Source organism: Oryx dammah, unplaced genomic scaffold, assembly GCF_014754425.2.
Source record: "Oryx dammah isolate SB20612 unplaced genomic scaffold, SCBI_Odam_1.1 HiC_scaffold_18, whole genome shotgun sequence".
In the NCBI taxonomy this organism is placed as follows: domain Eukaryota; kingdom Metazoa; phylum Chordata; class Mammalia; order Artiodactyla; family Bovidae; genus Oryx; species Oryx dammah.
The window spans coordinates 71,667,236-71,678,238 of record NW_024070202.1 but is presented as its reverse complement, the minus strand read 5'-3'; the positions used below and the strand labels follow the sequence as shown (position 1 = coordinate 71,678,238).

At 42.2% G+C, this 11,003-nt stretch overlaps 1 non-coding gene across 1 annotated transcript; it reads right to left on the bottom strand.

The window, feature by feature from the left end:
- Positions 1 to 1,016: 1,016 nt before the first annotated feature.
- Positions 1,017 to 1,088, bottom strand: TRNAC-GCA. The gene has a single exon. It is a non-coding gene; the product is annotated as a tRNA-Cys (tRNA).
- Positions 1,089 to 11,003: the final 9,915 nt, after the last annotated feature.

Here is an 11,003-nt window from a genome sequence, read left to right as displayed (position 1 = left end):
CCTATAATTCTTTTATAAGTTGCTAAAATCTGGTGGCTCAGACATTAAAAAATCCACCTGCAGTGTGGGAGAACTGGATTCGATCCCTGAGAATCTCCATGGACAGAGAAGCCTGGCAGGCTACAGTCAATAGGGTCCCAAAGTGTCAGACATGAGAGAGCGACTAAGCACAGCAAATTCTATTCATTAATGTTAAAGATTTTTTTTCTATATTTGTCGTTCAGTTTCTTAGTCATGTCTGACTCTGTGACCCCATGCACTGCAGCATGCCAGGCTTCCTTGTCCATCACCATCTCCCAGAGCTTGCTCAAACTCATGTCCATCGAGTCAGTGATGCCATCCAACCATCTCATCCTCTGTCGTCCCTTCTCCTCCTGCCCTCAATCTTTCCCAGCATCAGGGTCTTTTCTAATGAGTCAGCTCTTTGCATCAGGTGGTCAAAGTATTGGAGCTTCAGCTTCAGCATCAGTTCTTCCAATGCATATTCAGGCCTGATTTCCTTTAGAATTGACTGGTTGGATCTCCTTGCAGTCCAAGAGACTCTCAAGAGTCTTCTCCAACACCACAGTTTAAAAGCATCAATTCTTCAGTGCTCAGACTCCCATATGGTCCAACTGTCACATACATTACCACTGGAAAAACCATAGCTTTGACTAAATGGACCTTTGTCAGCAACGTAATGTCTCTGCTTCTTAATATGCTATCTAGGTTTGATATAACTTTTCTTCCAAAGAGCAAGCGTCTTTTAATTTCATGGCTGCAGTCACCATCAGCAGTGACTTTGGAGTCCAAGAAAATAAAGTCTTTCACTGTTTCCACTGTTACCCCATCTATTTGCCATGAAGTGATGGGACCAGAGACCATGATTTTTCTTTATTAATGAGGGATAGTGAAGTTGCTCAGTCATGTCCTACTCTTTGCAACCCCATGGACTATAGCCTACCAGGCTCCTCCGCCCATGGGATTCTGCAAGCAAGAGTACTGGAGTGGGTTGCCATTTCCTTCTCCAGGAGATCTTCCCAACCCAGGGATCGAACCTGGGTCTCCTGCATTGCAGGCAGACGCTTTACCATCTGAGCCACCAGGGATATTGTTGTATAATTTTCCTTTTGTGTACTATCTTTGTCTGGTTGTGATATCAAAGCTGATACTAGCTTCAAAAAAAAAAAATGAATCAAGAAGTTTTTTACTCTATTTCTGAAAAAGATTGTGAGGAATTGGTTGTTAATTATTCTTTAAAGCTATGATAGAATTCTCCAGTGAATCCCCCTGGGCCTAGAGACTTTTGTTCTGTAGAGTTATTACTTAATTACAATTCAGTTTTCTTAATATTTATACTCTATTCAAATTATCTTCCTCTGTTGAGAAAGTTGTGCTGGTTTGTGGTTTTCAAAGAATTTATTTTGTCTAAGTTGTCAAATTTATGTGTGCAGTTGTTCATAGTATTCCTTTATTATCCTTCCAGTGTGTGTATGGTCTATAGCAATATTCCTCATTCCCTTCCTGATCCAGTGAAATTTTTGGTCAGTTTTTATAAGAGGTGTGTCAATTTTACTGATCTTTCAAAGAGTCAGTGTTATGTTTCACTGATTTTTTTTTCACTATTTTTTACTCCTGCTTGCTTTGAGGGGTTTTTGTTTGTTTGTTTGTTTGTTTTGTCTTGTTGTTTTTCCAGGTTCTTGAGTTGGGAGTTTAGATTATGGATTTGAGAATTTTCCTTTTTTATTTTTTTAAAATACATGCACTTAGTCTTATAAATTTCCTTCTCAGTACTGCTTTAGCTGTGGCCCACCAATTTCTATTTGGCTTCCCTGGTGGGTTATACAGTAAAGAATCTGCTTGTGATGCAGGAGACCTGGGTTTGACACCTGGGTGAGGATGATCCCCCGGAGAAGGGAATGTCAATGCACTCCAGTATTCTTGCCTGGAGAATTCCATGGACAGAGGAACCTTGCAGGCTCTGGTCCATGGGGTTGCAGAGAGTCAGACATGACTGAGTGACTAACATACACACCAGTTTTTTTATGTTGTATTTTCACTTCCATTAAGTTGAATTTATTTTTCAAAATGCCCTTGAGACCTCTTCTTTGACCCATGGATTATTTAGAAATGTGTTGCTTAGTTTCCAAGTAATTAGAGATTTCCTTATCTTATTATTTTTTTTTTTTTTACTGATTTCTATTTTGACTCCAATGTGACCAAAAACATACTCCGTATGATTTCAGTTACTTAAATTTGTTAAGATTTGCTTTATGGCCCAAGATATGGTTTTTCTTTTTTTAAGTTTCATGAAGACTGCAATTGTTGGGCAAGGTCTTCTGTAAATGTTTCAATCCTATGTCTTGGCCATGTCACTAGAGTTCTATATCATTACTGATTTTCTGTCTAGTTATTCTGTCAGTTGTTGAGAGGCATACTGAAGTAATAGTTGGTTTGTCTATTTCTTTCAGTTCTTCCAAGAGTAAAATTGGGGAAGTTTTAAGCCAAGGGTACATGCATATTCATGAAGCGGCTTGAACAGAGAATTCAGCATAAAATTGGGGCAGATGTTCACACAGTCCAAGCTTTAGATGATTAAATTCACAAGGATCAGAAAAGGTCATTGTTATCATCCCTTAGGTTCCAGCTTCTCAAATGGTCAAATGCTTCAGGCTAATCTTTACCACTGAAGTAGAACTGGAAGTCTTTACAACAGACATATTATTTTTGCTATTATTGTTTCTCTTGCCTAATAACAAGATCATCATTACTGAGATGTGTTCAAGGGCAAGCAGTGTGGCCAGGTTTAGATCACAAAATGGCTTAGGCCTAAAATGGCTTCTCTTATGTCAAAAAGCCATATCTGGTTCCTTTCCGCCAAGGACCCTCTAACTTATCTGCTTATGCTCTAAAGACCAGTAGGGGAGTCAGATAGCCCTGGTGAGCAGTCAGCTTAGTAAGGGTAGAAGTCTAGGCTCCCACTTGGCCTTGGCTGGCATGGTTGGGGTGCAGTCACAGTTTAGTTCCTCTGGTGGCTGGTTGGAATAAAGTACTTACTGTCTGAAAGATTTTATCTTGCTAGACTGCCCTTTTCCTACTCCTTTTACTAGAAAGATCAGAGTTTTGTTGGGACTTTGTTGTCTGCCCTGTTGTTGGCATTCCCAGATGCCAACTCCAAGTCTGGGATAAAGGAGGCAATAGGAAAACCCAGGAAACTCACCACAAGGTCATCTCTTGGGTCCTAAGGTCTTTTCCCAATCTGCTTTCTTCTTTCCATCTTTCAGTCTTTCTGTGTTTGTCTTATATGTAATATCTAGGCATTTTATGTGTATTTGGGTGTGTGCTAAGTTTCTTCAGTCATGTCCAGCTCTTTGCCCCCCTACAGACTGTAGCCCGCCAGGCTCCTCTATCCATGGGGATTCTCCAGGCAAGAATACTGGAGTGGGTTGTCATGCCCTCCTCCAGGGGATATTCCCAACTGGGATCAAACCTGTGTCTTTTATATCTCTTGCATTGGCAGGCCAGTTCTAGCACCATTTGGGAAGCTCTAGATTACTCATGTTGTTTATTTTCTCTAAAATATCATGTTTTGGGGATTCCTGAGTAGCTCAGTGGTAAAGAATCTGCTTGGCAATGCAGGAGACTCAGTAGACGTGGATTCAGACTCTGGATTGAGAAGGTCCCCTGGAGGAGGAAATGGCAACCCACTCTAGTATTCTTGCCTTGAAAATCCCATGGACAGAGGAGCCTGGTCCGTGGGGTCGCAAAGTGTCAAACACAACTGAGCATGCAAGATTCTTTTTTTTTTAATGTTGAATTTTTTAAATTAATTAATTAATTTTAATTGGAGACTAATTACACATCTTAAAATAACTTACTGCCTGTGGAAAGCCTGCTGCTTTCTGAGCTGGCCGTTCTTAGAGACAGAGCTAAGTAATCAGCCAGGAGCAGGCCTTTGAAATGCAAAGTAACCAATCCAGAACCCTCTTTCCTCTCTGAGGCCTGTGCCAGTGAGAGGCAACATTCCTCCACCTTAATCTTTCCAGGGCCAGGGGTCAGACAACTGGAGACTGCAGCGTGGCCAAAAGCCCTCTGAAATTATTCAGATTAGCCTGTCCTAATCTTTTAGCTCTTCTCTGCCTTGCGTCTGCACAGAAACCCCAATAAAGTTAGCTGGCCTGTGATCTATTCTCAGTCCTACTTCTGACCAAAAGCAGGCCTCTTGTTTCTGAGGAAACTGTTTATTTTCAACAGCAGTGACTACTCGGTCATCTTTATACATTAAGACCCAGGGCACAAAAAAACCCATCAGGAGGGGAGTGGCAAAGTATGTCTGTTCCATCTTCCCCAGAAGCATCGAAAGCTCAAATGATTTTAAGGCAACTAGCCTGATGTTTGTAATCTCTCCCTTGCAGACACCTTGTCCTGTTTTGCATCATAGCACTAATTTGGCAAAACTGGTTTCATCTCATCGCAAACTTGTGGCCAATCTGATCCATCTATCCACTGACCCTGTGCTTCTGCATGAATGCAGTGGAATCTGTGTGGAGGAAAACATACAACCATGCTGAATGGTCTCATTTTCCCTGATGACTGCATGTATTCCTTTCTCTGTGTCCTTACTACTGCTTGAATCCCACTGCATTTCCCTAGGCCATCTATTAATACATGCCGCACACAACTATCTCAAAACATTCCCTTTCCCCTCAAGCCTCCAACACCCACTCTCCCATCTTACTCTCAGCTGCACAGCCTGCTCACTCATGTGGTCATTTCCACTGGGAAAATTGAAGTCATTTGAGGAGAAGCTTCCCAAGTTCCTTACTCTGCGTCTGCTCCCCTACCACAGCCTCTGTACTCTTGTACTTGGTTTTCCTACCTATCACCTTAAATGATCTGTCCTGGGTTTCCATCTATATTGATTATATCTTGATGCATAGCAAATTAACCACCCCCCCCCCAAATTTGGTGGCTTACAACAATAAACATGAATGATCTCACCGTTTCTGTGGGTGAGGAATTGAGTCACTTAGCTGGATAGTTCTAATTCAGAGCCTTTTGTGCAGTTGTGATTAATGTGTCAGCTTGAGCTGCAGTCATTTGAGATTTGGCTGGTTCTGGATGATCCTCTTCCAAGAGGGCTCACTCATATGGCTGTTGGTTGGCAACCTCAGTTCCTCATCACATGGGCCTCTCCAGTGCATTGCTTGAAAGTCCTCACCACATGACAGCTAGTTGCTTCCAGAGTGAATGATCCGAGAGAGAGTAAGAGGGAAGGAAGCAATGGTGCCTTTTATGACCCAGTTTGGGAAGTCACACAGCTGTCTTTCTCTTTGTTAAAAGCAAGTCACAAAGTCCAGCCTGTATTCAGAGGGAGGAAAAATTAAGTTCCCCCTTTTGAAGGGAGATATGTCAAAATATTTGTGGGTGTGTTTTAAAAGTCACACTATATAAAGTGAATCCCTCCATTTACACTCAAAGACATCATTCCAGCAATTGTCCCCCTTTCTCCTATACCATCCACTTTTACATCTCTATTCGATCATCACCATTATTGTGGAAACATATTGTTATTTTCCCACCTTAAAAAATAATTTCCTTCAGATACACTGTAATTCTGTCACACCTTTACACAATACTCCTCAAAGGAGCCGCCGTTAGTCCCCTCCTACTCTCAGACTCACGTTGATCAGGCTCTCTTTCCCAACTATTCACGAAAACCATCTTAACCATTCACCAAGTGAAGGCCTTACTGTTGCAAGTTCAATGATTGGTTCTGAATTCTCCCCTTACATGACAGCAATCACTCTCTCCTTCTCAGTACATTTTCTGTTGGCTCCTAGGTCACCCCAGTCTCTTGGTTTCCCTCCTGCCTCATTGCCTGCATCTTCTCAGTCCCCTCCTGGTTCCTCTCCTCTCTGACATATTAAAGCTGTAACATGTCAGTTCTAGGACTTTGGTCCTTTTTTTCCCCTCCAACTGTATTCACCTTCTTAGTTTCTCATATAATCTTATGGCTTCAGATACCATCTACAGGTCATGACTCACAGATTTGTACCTGCTGTGCAGACCTACCACCTGCATTCTTGACTCACATACCCCACTGCTTTTTCAACATCATTTCCTCTCAAATATTTCATAGATATCTGAAATTTAGCATGCCTGAACTATGATGTCTCTTGTATCACAAATCTGCACTGCATTCAGCCTTCTTCATCTAAGATGAAGGCTCTATCTCTACTTTGACCCAAGTCCTTCGTGTCTTTCCTCAGAGGTCACTTTTTCACTGAAGCCTCACCACAAAATTTAAAGCTGCAGCCTCACTTCTGATCCCTTTTACCTGCTTTATTTCTTTCTCTTTCCTCCATATAAAGTACATCATCCTCTAACATACAGTGTAATTTTAATTTACATAACTATTATGCTTATTATATTTCTTCCCTCCACAAAGGTAAAAGTCTTTGTTCACTAATGTGTCCCAAATTTGTTTGCTTTGTTCACTGGTGTCTTACATCTGTGTGTACCTAGAAGCACTCGTATATTATAATATGTGCTTAGTAAACACTTGGTTACTAAAATTGTTTTATTGTATTAAAAAAAAAGACTTCTCCATGAAGAAGGATTGATGGGGGTATGGGGTAGGGAGAGAAGGTATGTCAGGAATGTTTTTGCCTGCAAGTAGGAAAATAATTGAACTGCTTTGGACTAAAGAAATGAGTTATTTTTCACTCAAAACATCAAGTCTGAAGGGGTGGGTTTTGTACCCAGTGAATCAGAGTTAATGCCTCTGTGATTTTGGTGCCTTTTCTCTTATACTCACAAATGGTTGCATCAGCTCCAGCCATCAAATCTACATGCTAAGCAAGAAGAAAAAGAGGGCAGATGAAGTGTTACCAGTTATCAGGTCAAAGTTTAGGCAAAGGTAGAGACAGAAAAATGCAAAAGACTAACAATATATTTTGTTATAGTTTGGGGAGATGAAAAACGGAATGATTTTTTGAGAGAAATTGTGTGAATGGTGGAGCCATTTACTGAAGTGATTCAAAATCAGGGAGAAAGAGATCTGGAGAGAAAAAATTCAAGGTCTCCAATTTGAACAGCAAATTTGGAGATGCTTGCCCATCATCCCGCATCCCAGGTGGTACTAGCAGTAAAGAACCCACCTGCCAATATAGGAGACATAAGAGATGTGGGTTCAATCCCTGAGTAGGGAAGGTCCCCTGGAGTAGGAAATGGCAACCCATTCCAGTATTCTTACTTGGAAAATTCGATGGACAGAGGAGCCTGGCGGACTACAGTCCAGGGGATCGCAGAGTCAGACATGACTGAGCTCACACAGAAACAACAGCCAAGTACAGATGTCAAGTAGACAGTTGAATATACAGCTCTAGTAGTAATGGCAGAATTTGGGGCTAGATATATACATTGAAGAGCCATGGGTACATGAATGCTATTTAAAACCATTGTACTGGATGAGATCACCAGGAAATATAGATGGAGAACATCCAAAATTAACCTATGAAGGAAGGGGAGGCGAGAAAGCAAAAAGCTTAAAAAGACAAAGAAAGGGAAAATTACAAAAATGTTGTGTCATTGAAATGTAAGGGCAGAATATTTTAAGAGGAAGATTACTTAACATTTCAGAGTACATTTTTTTTCATCTGTAAAAAGAGCTGAAGAAGAGTAGGGTATTTATGAGGATGAAATGCTATAACAAATGTAAATACCTAGAAGGTTGACTCTCTATGATAGGCACATAATGTCTCTTCCTTTTCTTTTCCTTCCTTTTGGGTAGCTTCCTCGGTCATGTTACCAGACCCACGGGAGGAGAAAACATTCCAGGAAACCTTCTTATATGCCAGCAGTGTGTGTTGACTCAATACAGTAAATAGCCACTTGTCTAGGAAATATTTATGTAGGATGAATAGAATAAATATTGATTTTGTTTTATCCTGGTATCCATACAACTCAAGGACAAAGGAGAACTCAGTACATGAATTTTATAAACAGTAAATATGCTGCTCATATTTTCAAGTCTGCATCAACAGTGAATGAATGAACACTTTTTGATTAATAAATGAACAGATCATGTGTAAAGAAATGACATAATCTCTATTCCAGGCCAGCATTAAAATGTTTGTGAGTGTATGTGTGTGTTAACTTATCTTAAGGTGGTTGACATAGTTGATTTCATAAAGGTGTTATGAAGTCATTATTAAAAGACTACTTATTCCTTCAGTACCATACACTGACCTATTGCCCACCCAGCAATGGATCAGTGGTGAGCCCTTCACCACTATGTTGCTGTTTAATCACTCAGTCATGTCCAACTCTTTGCCACCCCATGGACTGCAGCACTCTAGGCTTCCCTGTCCTTCTCTATCTCCCAGAGTTTGCTCAAAGTCATCCCATTTGAGTCAGTGATGACATCCAACCATCTCATGCTCTGTCATCCCCTTCTCCTCCTGCCCTCAATCTTCCCAGCATCAGGGTCTTTTCCAATGAGTCAGCTCTTTGCATCAGGTGGTCAAAGTATTGGAGTTTCAGCTTCAGTGTCAGTCCTTCCAATGAATATTCAGAAGTGATTTCCTTTAGGATTGACTGGTAGGAAACAGTAAAAACTCAACTCAGAATAGACATACTCTACCTTAGAGAGTGAATTTAAGTTGTACTCTACCTTCTAGAGAGTGCATATAGAATGTACATCCTCTTTATAAGTTAAGGCCAGGGTGAACTTCAGGGACCTCTTCACATAGTATTAGCTGCAAGGGTATCTGCAGATACATCTATCTGCCTGCCCAGGCAAAGTAAATTCATGTCATTGGACAAAGAAGTGCAAGCCCACCTTGATACCAGGAAAGATTTACCCACTTTGAGTCCAGCAAGTAGAAATCAGAGTGGAGAAATCAAGGGAACAATAAACTGAAGTGAGAAGAGTAGTGGGGTTTGTGTTCTTTATAGTGATTTCATGTTCTTGGAGTCAAATATTTTTTTCTGTCTTTCGCTCTCTTTGTGCTTTGCTTTGAAACTACTCTGGAAAAACCAACAGTAAGAATCAAATGGAGGGTTTAAACATGATCCATGTAAAACCAGTCTGATTTTGGGGGGCTCGGGTCCTGAGAACTGTGTACCCACACAATAAACTGCCTCCTTGTCCCTTCATGAGTGAGCACTTATATACAGACTTCAGGGGGTGTAGTTGAATGGTTAAAGGACCTGTTTTTAACAGCAAGAAATGTTTAGTGACTGAAGACTCCATCTTGCAGCTGGCTACAGCCATTTAAAAAAAATCATTCTTTTATGCAGCATCCCTGGAAAGTCATCCATTTACCCAGCACAGGGAGCAGGGGCTCCCACAAGGTAGCATTTCATTGCTCACAAAACACCTATTGGAAGCACCGTCATTCCACTGCACCCTTTAAACTTTGACTGATGAAGGCATGGCCTAACAGAGTGCATTCCCAGAATCTTACTGACACAACTGATCAAACAAAGAAGCCACTAAAGCCATACTGCTAGTACATGGGGCTCAAGAAACCCTGATCCAAAATGTAATGTTTATTAAATGGAAAGGGAAATAGTCTCTCTACAGTGCCTGCTGAAAACATAATGATTTTCCTAGCAAACTTTAAAATTAGTTCCAAGTTCAGTTTCATATGGCCCCTTGAGAAAGAAAACTGAAAGCAGAAAAGAAAAATTCTGATCAGGAGCAAGACCATTGCTGCTGGTTCTCCTTTGCAGCCTATATGAGCCAGTGGAACGAGAGCTAACGTTGACTATTTTTTGGTGCCCATGGGAGGCATTATGAGCCCAGGCGAGGTGCCAAATGACAAGGTGCTGGGCTTGAAAGTCCAAGCTAAGCACTAGATGGGTGCTTGGAGATGAGGCTAGTAGGAGCTCAAGTTGACAATATCGTTGGGAGCCTAAACTGAAACAAATTGACCAGCCTGTGGACCAAGACTAGCTTGAGGAGGCATGGGAGGCATGATGGGGATGGGGGCTGTAATCAGGCAATAAGAGCTAATTCTTACTGGGTACTAGCTATACACTAGGCATGGTACCAAGTACATTACCCTGCTGCTGCTGCTGCTAAGTCACTTCAGTCGTGTCCGAATCTGTTACCCCATAGATGGCCTCCTACCAGGCTCCTCTGTCCCTGGTCTTCTCCAGGCAAGAGTACTGGAGTGGGGTGCCATTGCCTTCTCCGACATTACGCTGATTATCTTCTATTTCATGAAAGTTGTGTCTCCGTGTGCTCAGTTGCTCAGTCATTTCCAATTCATTGCGACCTCATGCACTATAGCCTGCCAGGCTCCTCTGTCCACGGGATTCTCCAGGCAAGAATACAGCCCTCCTCCAGGAGATCTTCCCGGCCTGGGAATCAAACCCGCATCTCTTGCGTCTTCTGCAATGTCAGATGGATTATTTTACAGTGAAGCCACCTGGGAAGTTAGTTACTATTATTTTACTTGGTGTACATCTGAAGAAGCTGAGGCTCACATAGATGAAGAATCTTCCCCAAGGTTCCCCCTGCAGTGAGCAGGCGAGCCAGGGCTCAAGTTCCAAAAGATATGATTCCAGAGTCTGGCCCCATCATGGGGAGCCAGGGCTTCCCTTGTGGCTTAGATGGCAAAAAATCTGCCTGTAGTGCAGGAGACCAGGGTTGATCCGTGGGTCAGGAAGATCTTCTGGAGAAGGCAATGGCAACCCCCTCCAGTATTCTTGCCTGGAGAATCCCATGGACAGAGAAGCCTGGTGGGCTACAGTCCATGGGATCGCAAAGAGTCAGACACGACTGGGCAATTAACACACTGTAGGGAGATGAGGCTGAGTGTCTAAATGGTAATGTGACGCTGACGTCCGCCTCTTCTCTCTCCTCCTCCTTCCTTCTGCACGTCTGCAGGCTTGAGCATCACCTGGGTTCAAACACTGACTGTGGGAGAATGAAAGCAAGTGGGCCTGCAAAGAGAGTCAGTAGCCAGGAGAGAGAGAGGCGATCCAGGGCCAGGAGAGAGAGAGGCGAT